Source organism: Hibiscus syriacus, unplaced genomic scaffold, assembly GCF_006381635.1.
Source record: "Hibiscus syriacus cultivar Baekdansim isolate YM2019G1 unplaced genomic scaffold, ASM638163v2 tig00110831_pilon, whole genome shotgun sequence".
In the NCBI taxonomy this organism is placed as follows: domain Eukaryota; kingdom Viridiplantae; phylum Streptophyta; class Magnoliopsida; order Malvales; family Malvaceae; genus Hibiscus; species Hibiscus syriacus.
The window spans coordinates 709,019-719,888 of record NW_024062882.1 but is presented as its reverse complement, the minus strand read 5'-3'; the positions used below and the strand labels follow the sequence as shown (position 1 = coordinate 719,888).

The 10,870-nt window shown below is 36.4% G+C and overlaps 1 long non-coding RNA gene and 1 pseudogene across 1 annotated transcript; both read left to right on the top strand.

Moving 5' to 3' along the window:
• The first annotated feature begins 692 nt into the window (after positions 1–692).
• Positions 693–4,530, top strand: LOC120142833 (annotated as a pseudogene).
• A 916-nt stretch (positions 4,531–5,446) lies between these two features.
• Positions 5,447–5,925, top strand: LOC120142834. Its single transcript, XR_005517890.1, has 3 exons — positions 5,447–5,538; positions 5,634–5,720; positions 5,800–5,925. It is a non-coding gene; the product is annotated as an uncharacterized LOC120142834 (long non-coding RNA).
• The last annotated feature ends 4,945 nt before the right edge of the window (positions 5,926–10,870 follow it).

Here is a 10,870-nt window from a genome sequence, read left to right as displayed (position 1 = left end):
CTGAACTTTACTCTTTCTCCTATTTAACTCATTGTACTTTCAATATTTTTAATTTGCTCAGAAAAAATTATACATTGAAAAAAATTGGTCACTATGTTGTTATCTCTCTAACGTCAATAATGTCGACCATCGTCGACCACCGCTGATGGTGGTTGTTTTGTCTCAAATTTTGGGTCGCTTCACCTCGACCCCATGGGTCTGAATCTGGTGGTTATTTTATCGAAAAATATCCCAAACCCCGTGAGTATGGATTGAAACATTTTTGCTTCCTCATTTTTAATCTCAAAATCATGGACTTTGGAGCAAGTTCCAATAAAATGGAGGTCGGGTTCGGACTCACGATGTCAAGGTGAAGCAACCCATGAAATTTGAGACCGAACGACCACATCTGCGATGGTCGATGGTGGTTGGCGTTAACGACATTAGAGAGATAACGGTAAAATGACCAAATTTTTTCAATGTATAAAGTTCAATGAGTAAATTAAAAAAATTAAAAGTACAGTGAACAAAATAGGAGAGAGTAAAGTACAATAAAGAACGGTGTAATTTACCCATAATATTATCAATTTTTCAGAGTTGATGGTGATCATTGTTAATGAATATAATTTAATATTTTAAACTTCAATAGTAAAAAAAATAAATTTATCTAAACATCAGTGACCAGTGTAGTTTACCCAAAAAAAAACATTGCGTTTCGTTTCATAAAAATCGAAAGCTTTGTTTTCTCTCTCTTTACCCCCTATGCGAACCGGCGATCGCCGACATTCATCTTTTACGTCCAGTTTTTTTCCTTCATCGGTAAGCCGTAGATACTCTCTATTTTTCGCTTAAATCTCTTAAGAGATTTGAGGAAAATCCATGCGTCTTTGAAAACTTTTTACGAATATTTCTAAGTTTACCCTCTTCGTCTTTTGCTTTTAATTTCTATTGATCTGAATATCTTCGAGCTTCTCAGCACGAAATCGAAGATCTGATACTTTTCTTTGGGTTGGTTGTTTTGGTTTCTTGTTATTGGATGATTTCGTATTGATTACCCTAGATTTTTGGTTTCGTTTTTTCCCCCATAAAAATTAGACTAATCTTGTTGTTTTTGAGGGTTTAGGGTTTATAAGGAAATAATTCAGAGGGAATTTCTTGAAATTGGAAATTGGGTTTCTGACTATTTGAGGTTTATTCATGGCTGCTGGGAGGAACGGGGGGTTAACATGATAATGGTTTTAGGAACAGGGAGTCTGAATTTAAGACGACGTGACGGGAATTTGGTAATTCTAAAGATTATGAGTCATCTAGGAATGATAGCCGTAATGATGAAAGTTTTCGAGTATGGGAGGCAAGAGATAGAGTTAGGGTAAGAGAATATGATATCAAGGAGAGGGCAGTCGTAAATGGTGGCAGTTGATCCTCTTCGAGTGAAAGTGATTCTGGTGGCAATGCTGGTGTTGGTGGAGGTATTCGTGGACCCAGGCGATGTGGGTTTTCCCTTAAGGTGGTAGATAAAGAGCCTGGTGAATTGTCTAGTGAAAGTGGATCAGAGGATGCCATAGAGTCTGAGTCTGTGGTTAAAAATAGTGAGGTTGCGAAAGCAATGGATAATGGGGCTCAGTCTCCTGTAGGGAAGAAAAGGATGTTTTCACCTATAGTATGGGATATAGATGGCAATGAATTAAGTAGTGTATCAAAACATAGGAATTCATCAGCAGTCACAGCCTTTCCTCCACCAGCGGTGCCTAAAGCTAATAGCAGCTCACCTAACAATAACTCTGGTGGGACTGTACATACATCTCTTGTTAGAGAAAGCAAAATCCAGATATCACAGTCTCCTTTACCGGTTGCTGATGCTAAAATTGTTGGATACTCTGCTTTAGAGTCTCCGAATGATTTAGTTTTATCCCCACCAGAAGACCAGGTTAACAATCAGGATGCTGGGCAGCCAGAAGATGAAGATTATGTACTGACCCGACATATATCTTCCTCAAGATGGGCATCTGGTGATAGTTCACCAGGTGATGAGGGTGAAATTTTTGAAGATATGGAAATTCCTAAAACAAAGAAAAAGTTGCCTCTTTCAGAATCTGCTCATAAAAGATCTTGGAACAATTCAGCAACCCCAGAGCTTGGGGAGCCTAACAGGGAAGGCTCTGAGGCAATTAAATCCAGATCATCTGAATCTGATGAACAAGCTGCCCGTTCTAGGTCTGGAAGTGGGGATGATTACCCTGGTAATTATTCAGTGAAGGATGACTACATGGAGATTGACGTTGAACGTGATAGAAATGACATTAGTGTTAGGGAGTCTGATACAGATTCTGAGAGTGAAAACGATTCACCTGGAACACCAGAACCTCCAGCTCCTCCTTTAAGAACTGTAAACATGCTTCAGGGATGTAAAAGTGTAGATGAATTTCAGAGACTAAATAAGATAGATGAAGGTACTTATGGTGTTGTGTATAGAGCTAAGGACAAGAAGACCGGGGAAATTGTGGTATTGAAGAAGGTAAAGATGGAGAAAGAAAGAGAAGGTTTTCCTTTGACCTCTCTGAGGGAAATAAACTTTCTTCTTTCATTTAATCACCCGTCAATTGCAGATGTTAAAGAAGTAGTTGTAGGCAGTAGTAACCTTGATAACATCTTTATGGTGATGGAATACATGGAACATGATCTGAAAGCGCTGATGGAAACAATGAAACAACCATTCAGTCAAAGTGAGGTTAAATGCTTGATGCTACAGCTACTGGAGGGTGTTAAGTATCTTCATGATAACTAGGTTCTCCATCAAGATTTGAAGACATCTAATCTGCTTTTAAATAACCAAGGTGAATTGAAGATTTGTGATTTTGGGTTGGCTCTTCAATATGGGAGCCCGTTAAAACCATATACTCATTTACTGGTTACTCTTTGGTACAGGTGAGACTGCATGTCTTCGATCCCTCTTTTTGTTATTGTTATTTGTTAAATGCTGAATAGTAACATGTCTGTTAAAGCTGAAGAGTAATATATCTGTTAACAAAAGGACTTCTTTATGTTGGTTTTGCAGGGCACCAGAACTTCTTTTGGGAGCAGGACAATATTCCACCGCTATTGACATGTGGTCTCTAGGTTGTATCATGGCTGAACTACTACCGAAAGAAGCACTTTTCAGTGGGAAAACCGAATTTGATCAACTTGACAAGGTGAATTAAATTAGTTGGTCTAACTTTTAGTTAATCATTACCATCTGGACGCACTATTTCTGGAGTAGTTCAATCTGCCCGTGGTGGTTAATGATCTTGGATTTGACGCATGGATTTTACTGATTGCAGATTTTCAGAACACTTGGCACACCAAATGAGACAATGTGGCCTGGTTTTTCAAAGTTGCCTGGTGCAAGGTCAATTTTGTCAACCATCAGTAAGTATTAAATCTATATAGTTTGATTTTAGATTCAGTTGGGTGTAATATTCATGTTGTCTTATTTTCCCCCGTGTTTTCCCAGGCTTGCACAGCTTTGGGTGATTCAGTTCTGGCTTTCTGGCCTACATTGGTGACAGTTTAGAAACACCATTTTTTTATTGTATTAATTATTGATGTATTTCCTTTCAGGTATAATCTATTGCGTAAAAAGTTTCCAGCTGCATCATTCATTGGTACACCTGTTCTCTCCGATGCTGGATTTGACTTGCTGAATAAACTTCTTACTTATGATCCTGAGAAGGTAACTTGGCTTTTGTATTTATTCTAGTTACCTTACCATATCATTATGCCTTTTTTTGTATGGTTGATTGAGGCTTCTGTCATTTCTTTCAGCATATAACGGCGGAAGATGCTCTTAACCATGATTGGTTTCGTGAAGTTCCTCTTCCCAAGACCAAAGCTTTCATGCCCACTTTCCCTGCACATCATGCTCAAGACAGGTATTGAGCAACAGAAACAAAAAGACATCATGAGTACTGCTTTATTTTTGTAGTTTGGGTTATATTTATTATTGAAGGTTTGAATAAGGTCTTTTGCTTCATGTTAGGCGGTTGAGAAGAGTGCTGAATAGTCCAGATCCTTTGCAAGAGCAACGTAAAAATGAGTGGCAACAAAGGGAATTGGGGACTGGTGGTTTGTTTGGCTAAGAGAAAGTTCATCCAGCAGTGCCATTTGATCATGTTTTAGAATTTTCACATTATTTTTAGGGAGCCATGATTGAGGTGAGACGTGCATTCAACGGAAGTTGCGAACTTTTTTTTTCAGAAGACCATTCTTGCTGTTTTTGAGCTGGCACTGGTGTTGATTTAGATGGAGATATTGTTTTCCTCTACCTGTGAGCCAGATATTTGCAGGTTAATTTGATTTCCAGCTTTGTTCATCATATGAAAATGCATCTGACACTGCTTGCATTGCAAGGTGTGGCATATCAGACTTTCTTCATTTAGAATTCAGTTTCAGCTGAGACTCGTGTAACATATTTTTTATTGGAACAATGATGTAAACCTTCATTTTATAGCTGGTTTTGAATATTTAAAAAATATGGCTTCTTCCAACCGGCAATCCATCTTTTTTAATATTGATATTATGTTTGCAAGAGACAGTTGGTGTGGAGTGGGGAGGACATTCTTTGCCTTTCATTGATGGAGAAATTGACAATAACCATTATATATCAAAGGTAATTTATTAACTCAGTATATGTGGAATGTTCCTATGAGGGATTGCCCTTGCTGTTTAAAAATTGCAGTGCCAACTTAACTATATTAGGTTTACATCTTAAACTTATGGGATTATTATTTTTAGTTGTGTTGGATAGTGAAGGAGAGTTTCCATGACCTGGAATAGCTACTATGTGAATGTCGTGTATATGGTTTTTTACTACAGTATTTTCTTGAGTTGAAAAGAAGCTTCCAAGAGTTGAGATGTTGTAAATGTTCCTCTCCACTGTTATTAGTTGTTCAAGATTTGTTATTTTGTAATTGTGTGTGACTTGGGAACAAAGTGAAAAAAATCCAATTTGTAATTGTCAAACTACAGGGTTGGCTTCCAAGCTATTTTTGATAAATTCAAGTTATTTATTTGTTTATTTATTTGACAACATAAAACAGTTAATTTGTTTTTTTACTGTTTGTAACCGTGGACAAGTTATTCATTCATTGATTAAGTTCAAGAACATTTTATTTTATGCCCTTTTTTCTGGTCTTACTAAACGGTAGGCTTGTACTTCCTAACAGATGATTGATTTTATTTTATTTTGATGTATAACATGCCTTTATGATTTCTGGGACAAAAATATTAATCTTGCTGCCTATCCCTCTTAACCACAGTCACAGGAGAAAAAATGCCTTAAATTATGGAAGAAAATGGGTTGTGGAAGGGTTGGTGATTTGAGATTATGATTTATATCGAGTTTTCTCTTTCTTTCTTTTTTCTAAGTTCTCTCTTGATTATTAATATTTAGACTCTTGTGTATCAAAAAAAAATATTTAAACTCTTTTTTACTCTTAGGTTCTCTTTTGTACTTGATTGATTTTGTTTACTTGGTTAGTCAGTTATTGAAATGTCTCCTGAAGAAATGAGAGTTGATTTGTACTTTGCTATTTTTATTTTTATTATGGTCCAAGTGATCCAAGCTATAATTAGGCCTGGAATCCTTTATGACATAACTGTGAATGTAGTTGCAGTCTCAAAGCAAGCAGGTTGAGGAGGTTACCTGCTTATTGTGGATTTTATCTAACTTCCAATTAGTTGTCCCTTCAGGCTGAACAGAGGTACCATGCAAACTTTGGTCTGATATCTATTTACTTGTTAACATCATTTTGCATTGTTTTATGTAATGGTATTGCTAAGTTGTGTTTGAAGTGATTCAAGAACAAACAGACCTCTCAGTATCTTCCATTTGTAGTTTTCTAACAGTATGGTTTTAATCCCTCTACCATACTGAAATTTGGGATTTGATCATTCTACTTTAGGTTGGTATAATTTGGTCCTATTTTTATAATTTACTAGTAAGTATAAATTGATAACATTGTTAGTTGTTGCCGTTAAAGTGTTGACATTATTTTTTTTCCGATCACAAAGTTGGTTCTAAATATTTTGACTTTAATGACAACTAACGGTCTTATCAGCTTGGATATATTATATTGTAGAAGTGGACGGGTTAAATTATGTTGAATTGAAGTTGAGGGATTTAATCTCAAATTTTAAGACAGTAGAGGGACTGCCTATAATTATATCTAACCTTTGGGGAATAGTTAAGATAAGGTTGTCTTACATATGTTGTTATCTTACCTCCGATTCTCTATTGCTGATATTTAGTTCGAATGGAAGTGATCATTTTAACTCATTAGAGTTCCATCGGGTTAATTGCACTTAACATTCCCAAACCTATGTCCAGACTCTAGGTACTAAATTTGTTCTCAAAGTTGAAAAAATTCTTATTAAGTTCCCAAATTATCAACAGCTTTTCAATTAGGTCCCTTCATTAGTCTAGTAATTTGCTTGAGCATTAAATGTCTATGGATCTGCAGTGGAGCATATTTAGAATATTAAACACGTGTGCACCTGCTACATGGACTGTTTGGATCTGATATTTAAAAAAAGGTCACTAAAATCTGATTGGATTATTTCTTTTATCTCAACACATCAGATCCAAATTGTCCCTGCAGTAAGTGCAACGTTTAAAATTTGATTCACGTGTCTCAAATATGGTCTGCATAAAATCTAATCTGCATTTAGCATCCAAGTTGATGGTTAAACTGAGATAACCAAGTTGGTGGGTAAAATGAGAGAACCAAGATGATAGTTTGAGGACTCAATTAGAATGTTTTAAAGGTTGACTGATATAGAGTCTGAACCATAGTTTGAGAAAGTTGTTTTCATCTGGTGGTATGCGACACTGGCTAGCTTGATTGCAACAGAAGTGTACTGGAATGTATCAAAAATTGATGTATATGATAGTTTTTACTTTTTAGGATGGAATTTAACTGTCAAATTAGTGCGTAGAGGGGTAACTCTGCTCAGAGAACCTATGTTTTGTAGATATATATTCTTTACGTTCCACATGAAATTTTTTATGCATATTCATTTCCGAAATGAACATCAGTTATTTTTTTCTTTTATAAGAAGCCTCGTTAAACCCCCCTTCATAACCGTTAAGCTACAAGGTATCTTAACGGGCATTGGAAGGAGGAAAAGAGTGCCCAAATTTTATTAATATAAACATAGAGTACAACCTAAGAACATCCCCCTATATTACAACCTTTCATAGAAACCTAAACCTAAAGTAGGAATGAAAACAAACACTAGTAGAAAAAACCTCTTTAATGACGCTCATTGCGCGTCATCTATGGGTGCGGATGACACACATTTGCCTGTCGTTGAAGCCACCGACATGAATTTAAGATGACGCGCAATTGTGCGTCATAAATTTATGACGTGCATTTATGACGCGCATTTATGACTTACATTGCGCGTCATTGAAGCCCTCGTCATAAATGAAGATGACACATTTGTGTGTCATAAATTTATGACACGCATTTATGACTTATATTGCATGTCATTAAAGCCCCCGTCATAAATGAAAATGACACATTCGTGTGTCGTGATTGTATTTCGTGAATTATATATATATTTATATATATTGTAGATTGACAAATAATCAAACTAAATCACATTTAATACCTCATAATACTAAATATATATCATATTATATATAAGCAATCCATTTGTATACAACATATTCACATTAAGCTATCAAAAATATTGTAATCATATGTCGATACAAAATATCACGGCATAATAAAGTTTGGGACATAAGATACCCATTCTTTGCGAATATTATCAATGTCATCATCCGTGTATTCTTTGCGGTGTCCCTTCTCCTGTTGCTATAAGTGGCTTTCTTGTAATATCATCCATGTAGAGTAAACATCTTTCGTTTTCTTCATGTAACCTCATCTGCATCAATACACACAAAAAGTTACATAAACTCACACAAAAATTGTAGATGGATAAACATTCAAATTCCATATATATGGAATAATGTGACAAATTTAACATTCTTTTTAGAAGGATAAAACATGCACAATTCAAAATACAGAGTAACAATCACTGCTAACTGAGAAAGTGAAATATGAAGAGGTATCTCTACATGCTTCAAGTAAACTGGAACATCTGATTGTTGCATGTATTTCATTCTTTCAGCTGCATAAAACTCGGATGTGCACTCTAGGAAAGGCTTCTCAAAACTTTCTGAGTAAATGCCTAAAGCAGTAAACATCTTCAAAATGACCAATTTTACATATGCATTCTTTGATAATCCAAAATCTCCGATCTGCAGAAACAACACACAGTAGCCATACTTCAAGTTAAGAGCCATCGAAAACCTTTCAGAGACATAAGTCGTCCTAGTTCCTAACATGATAACTTGATAAGTTACAGCATATAGACTAATTTGGTACAATGCTATCCTGAACATAACATCATCAGTAATAAATTTAGAAACACCCAACCAATAATGTAAGTAGGAAAAAGCTAAAGGAAGCTTACGTTGGCAGATTAACGCGGAAGCGGACATACTGATCTCCATGATATAGTAGAAAACCATGCTTTGGCAATCCTGCAGGAACTCACAAAGAAAGCGCATTTGTAGCAGAAATGGCACAATAAAATATGTTCAAGCAACATAAAGAAATAGAGAGAGGTGGTACAGTAGGGGAATGATTACTGATTAGACATACCTTTGCAAACTCCCTAACTGTGGGAATATCATGCAGTCGCACACCCGATAATCGAGTGTCTATCACGCTAGCAAGAAAAGCAACGCATCCTTTTGACATCATTTTCTTTGCGGTCATAGTTGATAACACATTTGACATGGACTGTGCCTTCTCCCTATCACCGCAATTTCAGAGCCTTCTGCATCCTTTAAGAATAATCGCTTTTGACGATAATCTACCCATCCATGATGTGGAGACAACCAATCCATGCCCAAAATGATTTCAAACTCATCAAAGGGCAACTCCATCAAATTTGCCAAGAATACTACCCCTTGAATCTTAATTGGACATTTTCTACACCCCCACTTACCCTTGCACTTTGACCCATGGGATTTATCGCTTTCATTTCACTAGCAATTGGTTCTAAAGGAATTCCTTTAACTCTAATCAGTTTAGTACTAATATATGAATGTGAAGAACCTGAGTCGACTAGAACAAAAACAGGCTCATCAAAAAGGTGAAATGTACCTGTTATGATCTCCAGATCATCTCGATCCTCATTGGTTTTTATATTATAAACTCGGGCCAGCCCCCGAGTCTCTTGCCTTTTCCCGGCCTCAGATTGATCGCCTGACCTTCCTCTACATCTACTAGGTGTTGCTACAGATCTCTCAGATTGCACTGATCTCTCCCCAGACTTCTGTGAACAGCTCCTAGCATAATGACCCGTTCCTCCAAAAATAAAACAAGAGCTAGAGAGCACTCTATACACTCCCCGGTGAAATTTACCACATAACTGACATGGGTTATTTTTTTCTCTAAAAGCTCTACCCGAGCTCGCAGCAAAAGAATGCGACTGGTTAGACTTCTGTGCAATTACAACAGCCTCCGTTCTATCATGATATCAGGAATTGGATCCCTTTCCTCTCTTAGCAAAATATGTAGATGAAGACATCCCACTCATTTTTCCCATCTATATATTCTGTTCCGTAACTAGAGTCTCCTCTTGAGCTCTTTCAATTGCCTTCGCTCTATTAATCACTTCTTGCAAACTTGATAAATTTAACGCTAACATCATCTCTTTTTAGTTTAGGCCTCAGACCCTCTATGAACCAATCTCGACTAGCTTTAACATTAGGAACAACTTCTCTAGCATATCGGCTGAGCTTATTGTATTCGGCATCATACTCATGCACCGCTCGATCACCTTGTTTCAAGCTAAGAAACTTCAACAACATTACCCTCATGAACTACTCCCCGATATACTTGTTCTTGAACTCCTCTAGAAAGAACTTCCAATTCACTTTCTTGGGTGACACATACATCGTCGTATTTGTCCATCATACTCGAGCCGAACCTTGGAGTAATGATACTGCTTCGCCCAACTTTTCATGATCAGAGCATTGTAGATTTTCCAACACTGCCTTAACGTCATTCAACCACAAATCTACATCCATTGGACCTTCACTCTCTTCTCCCCTGAACTCTGGAGCTCCTAAACTTCTTAACTCCTTTGGAATTAGCATTCGCGATACTCGAGGAGAATGGGGAGGTGATGGAGGTTGTAACATTGTCAAGATAGCGTAAAGAGCTTGCAGGAAAGCTCCAAACTCCGAAACAGGCATACCCTAAGGTGTCGGTGCACTAGCATTCTCAGACGGAATCGGATGTTCGTTATTCTATTCATAGCTTACACTACCTGATTCGTCTCCACTCTCTCGACCAACCACTCTTCTTGAATTAGTAGAATCTGACATCTATCACATCATTCATAAGAATCATACTTAAGTTAGTAAGAGAGACATATTTCATATTCATTCTATACCCTATCAGTAACATTAACATCTTAGTGGCATGTAAACTATTTTTATATCAAACTACACTCGTTTTCTATAGAGAATCGGCTAAACCTGTAGCTCTTATACCAATAAATGTAACACCCATCTCCCGTATACTCGTACGTATACGAGATATAGATGTCACATACTAATGTTACTATTCTTAATTTGATAACTCGTAAAATTTTTGTTTCATTAAAAAACATTTAATACCTTAAAAACAAAACATACATTAACTTAAATAGACAAAAAAAAGAGATGTTCAAATATCTCATCATTTTACAACAGTTTAATCTAATTACTGTTCATAGTGTTTTAATAAACCCTATTACATGCCAACTAAAATATAACAAAAGTAGATAA